This window comes from Pinus tabuliformis, chromosome J (assembly GCF_031772625.1).
Source record: "Pinus tabuliformis cultivar Carrire ecotype Pingquan chromosome J, CPIR1, whole genome shotgun sequence".
NCBI lineage: Eukaryota > Viridiplantae > Streptophyta > Pinopsida > Pinales > Pinaceae > Pinus > Pinus tabuliformis.
In genome coordinates this window covers 369587469-369601214 of record NC_142295.1, presented here as the reverse complement: position 1 = coordinate 369601214, position 13746 = coordinate 369587469, and positions in this window count along the sequence as shown.

Here is a 13746-nt window from a genome sequence, read left to right as displayed (position 1 = left end):
TTACTAGCATCAAATACATTACGCTGGTATGCAAAGACCAACTGCTCAGGCGATTCCATCTTATCTTAGTTGCCCTTTGTAGCAACTCTAGAATTACCAGATCTAAACCGACTGACGAATGATCCAATTGCTTATGCCACTTGGTGGCCAGCGATTCCGCATAAACTTCCGTCAGATATTCCTAAATTTAATGGAAATCCGGGTGAATATCCGTCGAATCATGTGATGACCTTTCATCTGTGGTGTTCATCAAATACCCTAAACGATGATTCGATTAGGCTTCGCCTTTTTCAGAGGATGTTAACTGGTCCAGCAACAAAGTGGTATATCGAATTGCCCAGAGCTTCGTTTGACAACTTCAGCACCCTAGCCACAACCTTTTTAACCCATTTTTAGTTACCGATAAGGTACGAAACGGGAATGGAACTTCTTACCAATTTCAAACAAACAACGACCACTCACATATCTGATCATATACATGAGTGGCGACGTCGTCATAGAATGGTAAAAACATATGTTCTTGGTCAGCTTTTAGCTTAATGGTTTATTAAGTCTTTGTTACCTTCCATTACAGAAGATGTGGCAAAAGGGGAAGTCGTCACCGAAGAGCAAGTTATTGCTCGTGCGCAATATTTGGACTTGATTTACACTCAGTCTGGCACGCTCTACGATAAAATACCTGACGCACCTAGACCAGAATTCTCGGTCCCTCCCCCTCCTAAATCAAACAGTGACTCTCATGCCGGCAATGGCGTGATTGGCGCGACAGACACGAAATCGACAAAGGCTACATCTAAAAAGGCCCGTAAGATTTCTAGTCAAAATGAAAATGAGGAACTTCTTGCCTCATAAGTAAATGCTGTGTCGACCGACAAGGGCAAACAATTGAAGCAACCAGGGGGCAAGAAGAAAAAGAAAGGGAGAAAAAAGAAGCAGGATGAGTCATCTCCTGGAAAACCTTCTACAAACCCTTCTGGGCAAAGGAAACCCCCTGTGGGGTGTCATATATGCGATGAGGATCATCGGACGAGAGATTGTCCACATAAAGCTGAAGTTAAGAAACTCTTTAAGAGTTCAAAAACCTCAGCAATTTTGACTGATCCGTTTCCAAACCCGGGAACCAAACTGGTTGCTAATCAAAATGCTTCCCGATCCCAAGTGCTTATGCTGTCCGTTTCAAAGCGGAAAAATGATTCTTTGACAAGGAATAAAGATTATGGGAATCCACAGCTGTCGAATAACAAGGCTAATGAACAACCTAGTAGTTCAACAACAACTTTGACCGAAGTTGTGCCACCCATCATTCCTGAACCAATGATAAAGTCGCCAAAGGGAGTAGTACACAAATTGACATTTAATCCTCGTGCAAAAGTAGCACAGAATTATAATATAGTAGAAGACCTGGCCCAATCACCGTTCGCTATGTCGACACTTGAGGTACCACAAAATTGCCTCTCCCAAAAGCAGAGTCTATTATCAGTAATAGGTGGGATTGACCCAACGGATTCCAATCTTGTATCCTTTAATCACAAAGGATATGACCCTCAGATACCAGCTCAACTAGCTTTCCTTATTCAAGTGAAATCCCTCAACAAAACTGTTCATCGAACAATTATTGATGAGGGAGCATCTACATGTATTATGTCGATGAGTTGCTAGAAAAATTTAGGCTCACCAGCCTTGTCGCGAACATCAACAATGTTAAAAGAATTTGATGGACGATCATACACTCCATACGGGATTTTAAGTAACTTGCAAGTTGAACTGGGGGGCAAAACAGTAGAAATTGATGTTGAAGTAATCGATGGAAACCTCGATTACAACATCATACTGGGAAGGCCCTGGATATATGCCATGGCTGCAGTTGTGTCAACCTACTTCAAGAAGATTGCATTTCCCTTCCAAGGAAGAATTACAATCGTCGACCAACAAACATTTCTCCCCAAAAGTTCACGAGTTACGGGAAGCATTCCAATGATCCATGGAAGCAATCATTCGCTTCAAAATATTGGAGTAGGCCTCCTAAAAGACCCTGCCTTAATGGGTACTTTTGCCCTACCGCCTCCGAGTAATTTGGCGGAAGTGGCCGCAGTGAAAACCTGGAATATGAAATCTTCTATATCTAATGGATTCAGAAGATTCCTAAACATTTTGTCAGCATGGATCATCGCCATTTTAGAAATATTGTAGCAATCAATTTTCTTGGCTTGGGGAGCAAACCCAAATCAACGCTCATCGAGTGTTTGGATAGATAGGCCTAAGGAATATGGCACCTCTTCAGATCCTTGGTCGCATGTAAATTCTACAGACGAAGGAATCATTCAATCAATGATGATAAGAGAGGCACCATGGGAAGATTACCACCATCGCTCCCATCTTTTGTATTACCACGAAGATTATTCCAGCAACCTTAATCATCCATCAGTTTTTGATATTCTATCAAATACTGTAAATACGGTGGATTTCGAGGATGGTTCTTATCTCGTGTCGACCTCGTTAAAAAATTAAACAAGGAGTCATGAGGATAGTTCTTTTAAAGTGTCAACCTCATTAAAAAATGAAACAAATCCCCTTTTCGAATCTCAAAGGTAAACCTTCAATCCAACCACCGAGTTGAATGCAATGAAGCTTAGGGGGCATGCACCTCGATTTGCGTTATTATGTTGGGGGCATGCAAACTTATCGAGCAGTTTTAGCGCGGACTTCATGCTCGTTAAAAAATAAACATAAGCAATGAGCACATGTTCCTCCAGAGTTTAAGCTCATTAAAAAATGAACCAATTTCCGGTAAATAACCATCGTGAATGTAATACTTCAGCCTTTAAAGCCTTGGTCGTGTTTGCACCGTCACCTCCACTTTTGCATTGGCTGAACATTCACCTCCATTTGATTGTTTACCCATTTTGAGGAACAGCTGCGAAGAGTGATCATGTTAGTCATCCTTGTAACACTGCCGTGATTGGAAAATTCCAAACCTTACCTGGAATCAGTTGCTACCAATTTTATCACTCGTTCCTCAAAAGACGAGTCTCCTTTAAGCTCTTTTCAATTGACTCGTAAAATATGAAAAGATTGCGAGCCATTGGCCTCTCCAGCTCGTTAAAGGGACCGGAAGTGTTATCCCTCCTCTAAATTTTAATCTTTTTGAACCTGAGGGATTATTAAACAAAAAGATAGAGCGCTTGTTTTGTTTGGCTCGTTAAAAGTATCGAAAATTCATCCCTTCTGTATTGTTTTATACTTTTTCCGACTTAAGGGATTAGATGACAAAAAAGGAATTTTGGAGTTTCCTTTACGTTCCTTTTCAGACTCTCTAAAATTGAAAAGGACTGAGTTATCTTTGTCGTTAAACTCGTTAAAATTTTAATAGCGACAAACTTGTTTATAGACGAGAACGAGTTTCACTATCGCTAGGCTCATTAAAACATAGCGATGGGTTTGCCCGAAGGGAAAATTATAGAACAAGCATATGTTATCCTCCTCAAGCTTGATAAAAATAAAGAGGTACTGGTCAGCAATGACTGGGGAAAAATTGGGAAGAAAACTTGAAGAAACTTTGTTGGTAGCAAGTCACTCTTGAACATGACACTTTCACTCCGCATCCAAGTCGGGTTGGGTTGTTTCATTCACCGGTCACATCACCATGGTCCCATCACACCATCCACATTCGCGGTTAATGCTACCAATCCATCACGTCAGCATCGCCGATAGTTCAAGAGAAGTCATTCAGAGAATTCACCTGTGTCTCACCCACTACAATACATTTATACTCCATTCTTTCATGACCGCCACCCTGAACTTTATGTCACCAGATCGTTTTCACCTCCATTAAAATCATTTGCTCCGTTCCGTGTCATTGATGTGGGATTCATTAAGGCCCTCCTGTGATGGATCACTTCTTGTCGACATCAGCTCATTATCTAAGAAGTTGATCTAGGAACACCCCATTCAGTACTTTGAAGCTTGCTTGCCTCAATGACATCAATGACCTTCGACCGGAAAGATTTTGCGTGGTGTTCGATGCCAAGTTCTTTATTCACAACACGTGAATTGTACTGCAGTACCTTGAGGGTCATTATCATTATCGGTGATTCCTCTCGCGCTTGTTAACAACTTATATCATTGGCTGGTAATCAAGCGATGTCTTTCCATGTTCGACTCCATAACATCTCTCACGTGGATAGACTTGTACTTCGAGTGAAGATCGAACGAGATTGAAGACCCCGGATCTAGTTTCATCCATCCGGGCTGCGATATATATTCAGGAAAATAAAGACATCAAATGTACATCATTGTTGCATAGATAATCATCCAATCAAAGGGATGATGGCTCTATCAGAATCATCAGTCTACACTTAGACGATTGTCTATCCTATGTACATGAAAATGAATTTATAAAGCTGAGCATGGGAATGCCCGCCTCAGCTAGATCATGAAAATATTATGAAGATAATGTATTGTATTGTATCTTATTACAGGTCTCCTCCCCGCTTGAAAGAACTTCAGATCCTCATAATAAAGCATTTCACCCGACATCAAAAGATTAACGACCTCATGCTTTAGGGGGCAACTGTTATAGACATTTTTGGGCACTACAACCCCAAGCATGAAATGTCCATAAACCAAGGGCTCCTAAGTCCCTAAAAGTGTTTTTCTAACCCCTAAAAGAACAAGGTCAACTAATTACAGCTTCTCCCAGAAGTTCTCCATAAAAAACTGCTCAGAATTGGTCAAAACAGGATCATTTCAGCTGCTCCACAGGCCAAGTGTGTTGCATCTCACCTAAATACACTGTATGGGTGCATTGCATTTCAAAAATCCCTTCTATGGGGTGCGATGGGCGAGAAATGACAAATGGCAGTGTCATTCCGCGAGGTGGAGAGGCAATGGAAGCTTCCAGAAACTTCTCCTGTGACACTTGCCTCTCTGAATTTGACCAAAGATGAGTAAGAGATCATCAATCTCCAAGTGGAAGCAAGAACTATCAGAGGGAATACACTAATCAAATCACAAGCTGACTCATCTCCCTTACAGATATCTATATATGGATCCCTCATCCTAGAGATCCAGAGGCTGGAATTTTGCATATTGTAAGGAATTGCTATTGGTTTCTTGAGACAAACATCAGATTGTTGGGTGATCTAAGATTTGTATGAGGTGAAGAGGGGCTTCCTTGCTGAGAGGTTGATGCTGGGTCTGAACAACTGGTTGCAACTCCTCTTGGCTCTTTCTTGTTTATCAATAAAAGCTATTCAAGTTTTCCTCCATACTCTTGTGTCATTTATGTTTGTTGCATTTGTATGGTCAATTTACATCTGATCCTAGATTGTTTATGATTATAGATCCATGTTCTTGTATAGTTCTATGCTACTGTGATCTTACAGGTACTCTGTGAAGCTGGGCGTGCAAGGGAACAAGTAGCGAAAGACTATCAAGGAAGAGAGGAATCGAACCAGGAGATTAGCGCAAGACAGAGGTTGGTCTTCTTTGTTCCTCTCTATCTATACTTCATAAAGGAAAAACGAAAGTAGCTTTACTTTGTTTGTTTCTAAGGCAACTATCACACCTTAGTGGGATAAGCAGTTCTGAGTAGACACTTTTCCCTGTAACACCTTCTTGCAAAACTCTCCACCGTTATATGTCCTCAACACCTTTATCTTCTTCTCTATCTGGTTTTCCACCAGAGCCTTAAATTCTTTAAACATGTCAAGACTTCAAATTTATTCCTATGAAATATATCCATGTATTCCTTGAGAATTCATCTATAAATGATACATAGTACACAAACTTTCCCAGTGATGGAACTGACACGGGTCCAAACACATCACTATGCATAAGCTCTAATATATGTTTCGCCCTCTTACCACCAGAGGGGGAACTAACCCGATTCTGCTTCCCATATACACAATTTTCACAAAAATCAAAATCCAGAGAGCTATTAGACATACCTTCTATCATACTTTTACCATGAAGTATTCAAAGGCCCTTCTCTCCATTATGTCCAAGCCTTTGATGCCATAGCATGGTCTTTTCTCTAGAGATCACTAGATTGTTTGCTCCTCTTTTAGGAAGCACATAACTGTTGCACCCATCAATAACAATGCTACCTTGAAGCTTGTACAAAGTTCCAATCCGAACTCCCCGCATCAATAATAGTGCTCATCGAACAATCTTACAAGTATATTTCTCAAACATTATTTTTACACCTGCATCATCTAGCTTGATTACAAAAATCAAATTTCTGGCCAATGCAGGAATATGTAGAACACCCAGAAGTGTTAGAATCCTTCTGCCTTTCAACTTCAACTTGACTCTTCCGGGACTAACAATTCTAGCCTTCCTGTCATCCCCTAAGAACACATCAACACCTATATATTTCTCATACTCGCAGAACCACTCTCTATGGGGAGTGAAGTGAAAGGATGCACCTGATTCAATAAACCATGCCTCATGATCTACACGTGTACTTGAATAAGAATCCAAGTACACATCCTCACCTTCATCTCAGGTGGTTTTCACCTCTACAGAAGGAGCATCATCAGATCCATTTCCTTTCTCAAGAGCTTTAGATTTACAGTCCCTTTTTAAGTGCCCTTCCTTTCCACATTTCTAGCACACCTTTATAGGTTTCACTGGAGATTTAGATCTCCCACTCGAGGACTTATTTTTGTTTCTGTGCTGGGATTGTCCTCATACAGGCAAGGCATCACCATTCTGGCTCTCCATGTTTTTTCATCTCATCTCCTCCGACAACAAGGATGAAACTATTTCATCAAACTGCAAGGCAGTTGCATTGCTACCTATTGCAACAACCAGACTATCCCACGAATCTGGTAGAGAACACAAAAAACTAATGCACTTATCTTCATATGAAATTTTAACATCAACAGATAATAACTAGCTTACCACATTATTAAATATGTTCAAATGCTCTGTCACTAAGTCTCCATCTTTCATCCTCAGGTTATACAACTTTTTTCGTAGGAACAGTTTATTCACCAAAGACTTAGATTGGTACAAAGTCCCTAACTTGTCCCACAAAGCCTTTGTCGAAGCTTCCCCTGATACATTCAACAATACTGAATCTGAGACACACAATTATATTGTGATCTTTGCCTTCTGATCCAACTTCGCCCAGTCTTCAGATGACATTGTTGTTGGTTTAGTGTCAAGATCTACCACGATCCATTGACTTTATCCACTAGCAGATCCTCCATCTTGAGTTTCCACAACTTAAAACTCTAACCATTAAATTTTTCAATCTTTATCTTTCCACTGCTTGCCATCTTCTTTCACCACAAGAATCAATCCCAAAAATCTCCCACTGAATAGGCTCTACCACAGGCCCGAGAAAAAAACCCCTTAGTAGTAAAGATGCCCCTTGAAGCCAAAACAACTCTGATACCAAATGTAGGTTTTAACCCCGTACAAAAATTACCTGCATACGAATTCTAAAAACAAGAAATAAACAATGGCAAGAGTATAAAACATAAACAAATATACACAGAGATTCCCCCCCGGATCCCAAAATCGGGAATACCAGATTGATTTTTCATTCTATTCATTTCAATGTCACAATGCATACATATATATATATATATCTATATATATATATATATATATATATATATATATATATATATATATATATATATACATGCCTATGCATTTATAAACTCTAATCCGTTAACCCTAGATTAGAACATAATCGTAGTTCCCTTAACCAGATCTACAAAGTACCATGGACTAAAAACCATCATGCCCAAAACCATGGACGAAATCCATGCACAAAAACATAGGTAGGTCTGCCCACCTAATATAGGGTCCAAAAAAAAAATTCCCGAGGCGCTGCTCCAGACCCCGTGCGGGGGGGCTACCATCCCCCTCCTTACCCCCCAACAAGGGGGGTAACCACCCCCCAACAGCAACAGTGGCCCCCCTGTACGTGGGGTAGTTGTGCAAAGAATATAACACAACCCAACAATAACCAACCGAAAAGAACCAAGCAAGCTTGGATGCTACCAGAGTTCTCCACCTACACCGTGAGGGATTTGAGTGCCTCCTAGTCTCTCAGGCTTTACCGTAATCCACAATCCAATTTAGGGATCATTAGGCCCTACACCGAGACCCATTCTCTAGGCTTTATCGTACATCCCATCTCGGGACTACTAGGTCCAACGGAGAGCAATCCACCTCTTGGCTTTACCGTATATCCCGCCATTCATTGGCAAGGATTCCTACGCCCACCGAGGCACACAATCCTAGCTTTACCACAACCCAGTGGCTTTATGTGATCCACAGTTTGGTTCAGGGACCACTAGGCCATGTGTTTGTCATTTAGGAAATCCACCCCACTCAACTTCGAATCCATCTGGCGATCCAACTCAACTGAAGTATGAGAACCCATCTCATCAAAGCTATCAGGAAATGGCAAGGTTAGGCTGAAAAACACTATCACACCTGGCAAGATCCATGAAATAACAACAAAAGAACCACATGCAATACCATGCATGCCAAGTCTAGCAAGGAAATCACACATGCAAATCAATACCTACAAAGAATCATGTTGTAGCTGCTTGATCTTTTTTTCCCTTGCTTGATCTTTGCTTCCTCTTGCCTTCTTTTCCTTTCTTGATCCAATTCCCCAGTGCTCCAAGAAAACTCTAAGTGTCCAAGAGTGAGAGAGAGAGAATAATGAGAGAGCTCCAAAACTGAACTGATCAAGCTTTGAAAACTCTAAGTGTCCAAGAGTGAGAGAGAGAGAATAATGAGAGAGCTCCAAAACTGAACTGATCAAGCTTTCCAACTGATCCTCATAAGACTTTTTATCAATGAGGCTTCTATTTTCTTCATTTTCCATTATTTTCCTTGATTTTCCTTCTAACATGCAACCTGTAAATTTTCACCTCCCTTTTCTCCTAATTTCCACTATTTTCATAAACAAATGTGCAAAAAATGTCATTTTGCCTTTCCAAAGCCTTTTTCATTGCCTTTGTCATTTTCCTTTCGCCATAATAATTGAAATGAACACCCACTAGGATGCCTTGCCCACCATTAAGCTTGGAATACGTGCCCCATTGACCATGGTCTTATATTTTTTTTACATGGATTTTTAGCTAGGGCTGTTACATTATCATTACGGTACTGTGTAGTTTACCAATTTCAAAAATCCCATAACAACAACCTGAGACCTCTAAGAGAATCCGAGACTGCTTTTCCAAGCTGCTACCTAGCGAGTCAGGCCTGGTAACTAACTCGGGTCTCTACGGAGGCTAATGAATTGTTCACGTGACTCATGGACCTTATGTCCACACTCGCACATCATTTGTCATTATAGAAAAAAAAAATCATTTCTTTCTTCGAAATTCATTTTCCAAAAAAAAACCATAGGAAGTGAGGTAGACTTTTTAAAGGCCACGAAAGACCAAAATAAAATCTGCGCAACTTGGCCCTAGCAACAATTGACACCATCCCAAATCGAGCCCAGGAGCCCACCAACATTCGCCAACCACTCAAAAATACTATGAACCCCTCGAGTAACAGAAACTAGAAGAAAATAACATGCGCGCGCGCACAGACACACACACACATATTATTTTCTCTATAATTTATTTTAAAATCTCATATTTTAATCTATATTTTCTACCATTATTTTATATTTCAATTTTTATACATATATCTTCAAATATATTTAAACCTATATCTTTTGTTTTTTTATGTTTGTATTTCTCTATTTAATATTTATAATTTCTTTTTCTTAAATATTCACAATATTCTATAGTTATAATGTTTTTAGATACATTGTTTTACCAATATTTAATGTTTTATCAATATTTAATGCGTTAACAATGGTTTTTTAATGTTTTAATTATGTTTCATGTTTTATTAGTGTTTAATCTTTAATTCATGTTCAATGTTTCATTTTTTTATTAATGTTTAATGATTTATTAATACGTTTTAATAATATTTTATTAATAGTTAATGTTTTACTAATATTTAATATTCAATGTTTTATTCATTTTTAATGGTTTATTAATTAATATTGTTTAAAGTTTTAATGATATTTCATTAATTAATATTTAATATTCAATATTTTAATAATATTCTATTATCTCTCAACATGTTTTATTAATTAATATTTTATTAACGTTAAATGTTTAATGTTTTAATAATCTTTTATATTATAAAATTTAACAAGGTCTACATAATAATCTGTAACAGCTAATCTTTGATGTTTTATTATTTGTACCGCAGACATGCGTCACAACTCATGTCTCTCGTAAGCACATACATGTTTTTCTTTGATGCAAACAACTCAGATACAAACTACTCCAATCATGAACTCATGAGTATATTTAATGTGTACTTTTGAAAATATAAAATTTTTGGCTTGCTTAAAAAAATGTTTACCAACGGATATTTAATTTACATAGTAAATATAATGAATAATTAAATGAAAGGTGTTTGGGAATAAACATAACTACCTATCATCGTAGATAATTATAATGATGAAGGGTTCAAAATTAACAAAATGTCATTAACATTGTGTGCTAAAATAATGAAAATAAGGTTTAGAGTTGTAGATGGTGACATTGTGTGCTAAAATAATTAAAATAAGGTTTAGAGTTGCACATGGTGATACTCACATTTGAATTCCTAGTTAATTGGAGCCATTTGGACAAATTTAAACAGAGGGTCTTCTAACATCAAAAAATGGTCTACATAAAAAAACGCGTTGTAATTATTAATGCAGTTATTACAATTGGAGGGCTGATTGTAGGCATCCTTTTGTCTAATTTAAAATGGAGTTGTCTATCGAGGTGGAGGAATTGCCCGGATGGCCAAAAGTAGCTGGAATCTGGGAAAAAAAAATTCAAAAAATCTTGTAGAGGTAGTGTTTGAATCGTGATTTTGATGGTATAAATAGATTCAGCACCATTAAAAACGTCTAGGAACCTTAAAATTTTGAAGTTTAACAACTATAACTTAGATTTAAGAAAATCCTTGCCGGATTTTTTCTAAATATGACTGGAATTTCCATAACTTTCCGGGCAATTCCTCTTGCTAGTTAGACTACGGCATTTAAAATGTGCATTTAGTGTCAGCCAACCCCCGAGTGGGACATTTCTTTGGAGTCATCTACCGAGGCGAAGAAATTGCCCGGACGGTCAAAAGTGGTTGGAATCCCGGCAAAAAAAAATTCAAAAAATCTTGGAGAGATAGTGTTTAAATCATGTTTTTGATGGTGGAAATGGATTCAGCACCATCAAAAACGTCTAAGACACCTAAAATTTTGAAGTTTAATAACTATAACTTGGATTTACAAAAATCCTTGCCATATTTTCTAAATATGATAGGAATTTCCATAGCTTTCTGGGCAATTCCTCCTGCTAGTTAGACTATGGCCATTTCTTTGACTATGCCTGGATGACAACAATTTAAAAATGTGCATTTAGTGTCAGCCAGTCGGCGAGTGAGGCAAGAACCATTTAAAATGTTCATTTAGTGTCAGCAAGCCGTCGAGTGGGGAAACAACAATTTAAAATGTGCATTTAGTGTCAAGTCGGCGAGTGAGGCAACAACAATTTAAAATGTGCATTTAGTGTCAACCAGCTGCCAAGGGCAACGCCTATTTCCAACTCCATAGATCCATTAATACACACCCTATGGACCTCAAGGCATGGACACTCTAACATCTATTTAATTTTCAGGCAAACACTTTCTGGTTAATAGGGATGGAGATATGCATGATGTGATCATCCATCTCGTTGTTTGTATTGATGCCCATTGAAACGAGCGGCATGTCTATCATGGCATGTCGTGTATCATATGCTATCCATTCCCCATACCATCTGATATTAACTGCCACCAAATTTTGAATTGTATAATGGCGCTCCAGATTGGAATTTTGAATCTCAGAACCCGGGCTGCCATATTTTGTTGAACTTGAAAGAAGCTTTGGTCGGTTATAGTTTCTTTGCTCAACATGAGCTTCCGGATGAGTTCGGTGCTAATTGCGATTGCGGTGGTTCTGGCTATAGTTGCCTCTACTGATGAGAAAACTCATTTTAAAGTTTGTTTTGTAAGGGCTTTAGCTTTAATTTCTTCGATTATCGTTGCCTCTGCAGCCGAGGACTAGACAAGAAAATGCATTTTATCATTTGGTTCGTCCAGGGTTTAAGCTTTAATTTTTCAATTATCGTTGCCTCTGCAGCTGAGAACCAGACAAGAAAATGCATTTTATCGTTTGGTTCATCAAGTGTTTAAGCTTTAATTTCTTCTATTATTGTTGCCTCTGCAGCTGAGAACTAGACAAGAAAATGCATTTATCGTTTGGTTTGTCAGGGGTTTTAACTTTAATTTCTTCGACTATAGTGCCTTTGCAGCTGAGAACCAGAAAAGAAAATGAATTTTATAGTTTGGTTCGTGAGGGGTTTTAACTTTAATTTCCCTGATTATCGTTGCTACTGCTGCTGATAAAATGCATTTTCTTGTCTTGTTCGTCCGGGGTTTTTGCTATAATTTCTTCGACTATCGTTGCCTCTGTAGCAGTTTTAGCTTTAATTTCTTTGATTATCGTTGCTTCTACAGCTGAGAAAATGTATTTTCTTGTCTGGTTCATCAAAATTTCTTTTTGAGCTTTGATTTCTGTGATTGACCGAGTAAATTTCATTTTCTGTTTTGTTTTGGTTTGCAGGGGCTGGCATTGTGGGTATCAACTATGGTCGCAAAGCAGGCAATCTTCCCCCGACTTCCCAGGTAGTGCAACTAATCAAGAGCCAAGGCATCAACAAGTTGAAGCTCTACGACGTAGACCCTGCAGCTCTACATGCATTCAGTGGTACCGAATTATATAAAAAAATAAATATTAAACAAAAATAAATATTTTTTTCTATTTATTAATTTACATATTAAAAACTTTAAAACTTCATTTTACACTAGAAAGTTATTTATAAAGTAAAAAAATATAATTTTTAGAAAATTTAAAACTATTATTTTATATATTAATGGTTTCCTAAAATCTCTAGATATTCAATTTACATTAAAAAGTTGGATATGAGTTAAGAAAAAACCGGTTTCATGAAAAAGAAAGTTCAATTTTTACTTCTAATTACTTAAAATTATTATTCATAAACAAAAATTCACAAAATTTATTTTATATTATAAATATTTTAAAATTATTATTTATAAACCAAAACTCAAAAATTTTATTTTATATTATAAGTTTCTTAAAATTATGGTTCATAAATAAAAACTCACAAATTTTATTTTATTTTATATTAAAGTAGTTGCTAAAATGATTGTTTTATTAACCAAAAAAATCATAAATATTCTTTTATATTAATTAATTTGTTATATATAATATATTTTTATTCAAGTATAAAATTTTATCATTTTATTTTTTATCTTATTTATATAATTAAAAGTTAGTCTTTTTAAATTTATGAAAAATAAATATCCATATTGAACTTTATTTTAATGTTAAAAAGACATTTCATGTATAGAAATTCACAAAACTTATTTTATATTAGAAAAATAAGTTATAAATAAGATAATCTTGTTAAGTGGTTAAAATTTTATTCATTTTGTTTATATAATTAAGATTTAGTTTTCTTGAATTTGGAAAATTAACCATTTAAAATAAAGTTTATTTTATCTCCCAAAAAAACATTAATCAAAATAAATATTTTAATTTATTTTACAAAACTTTACAAACCCCCATTGCACATCAAAACTACATGTAAA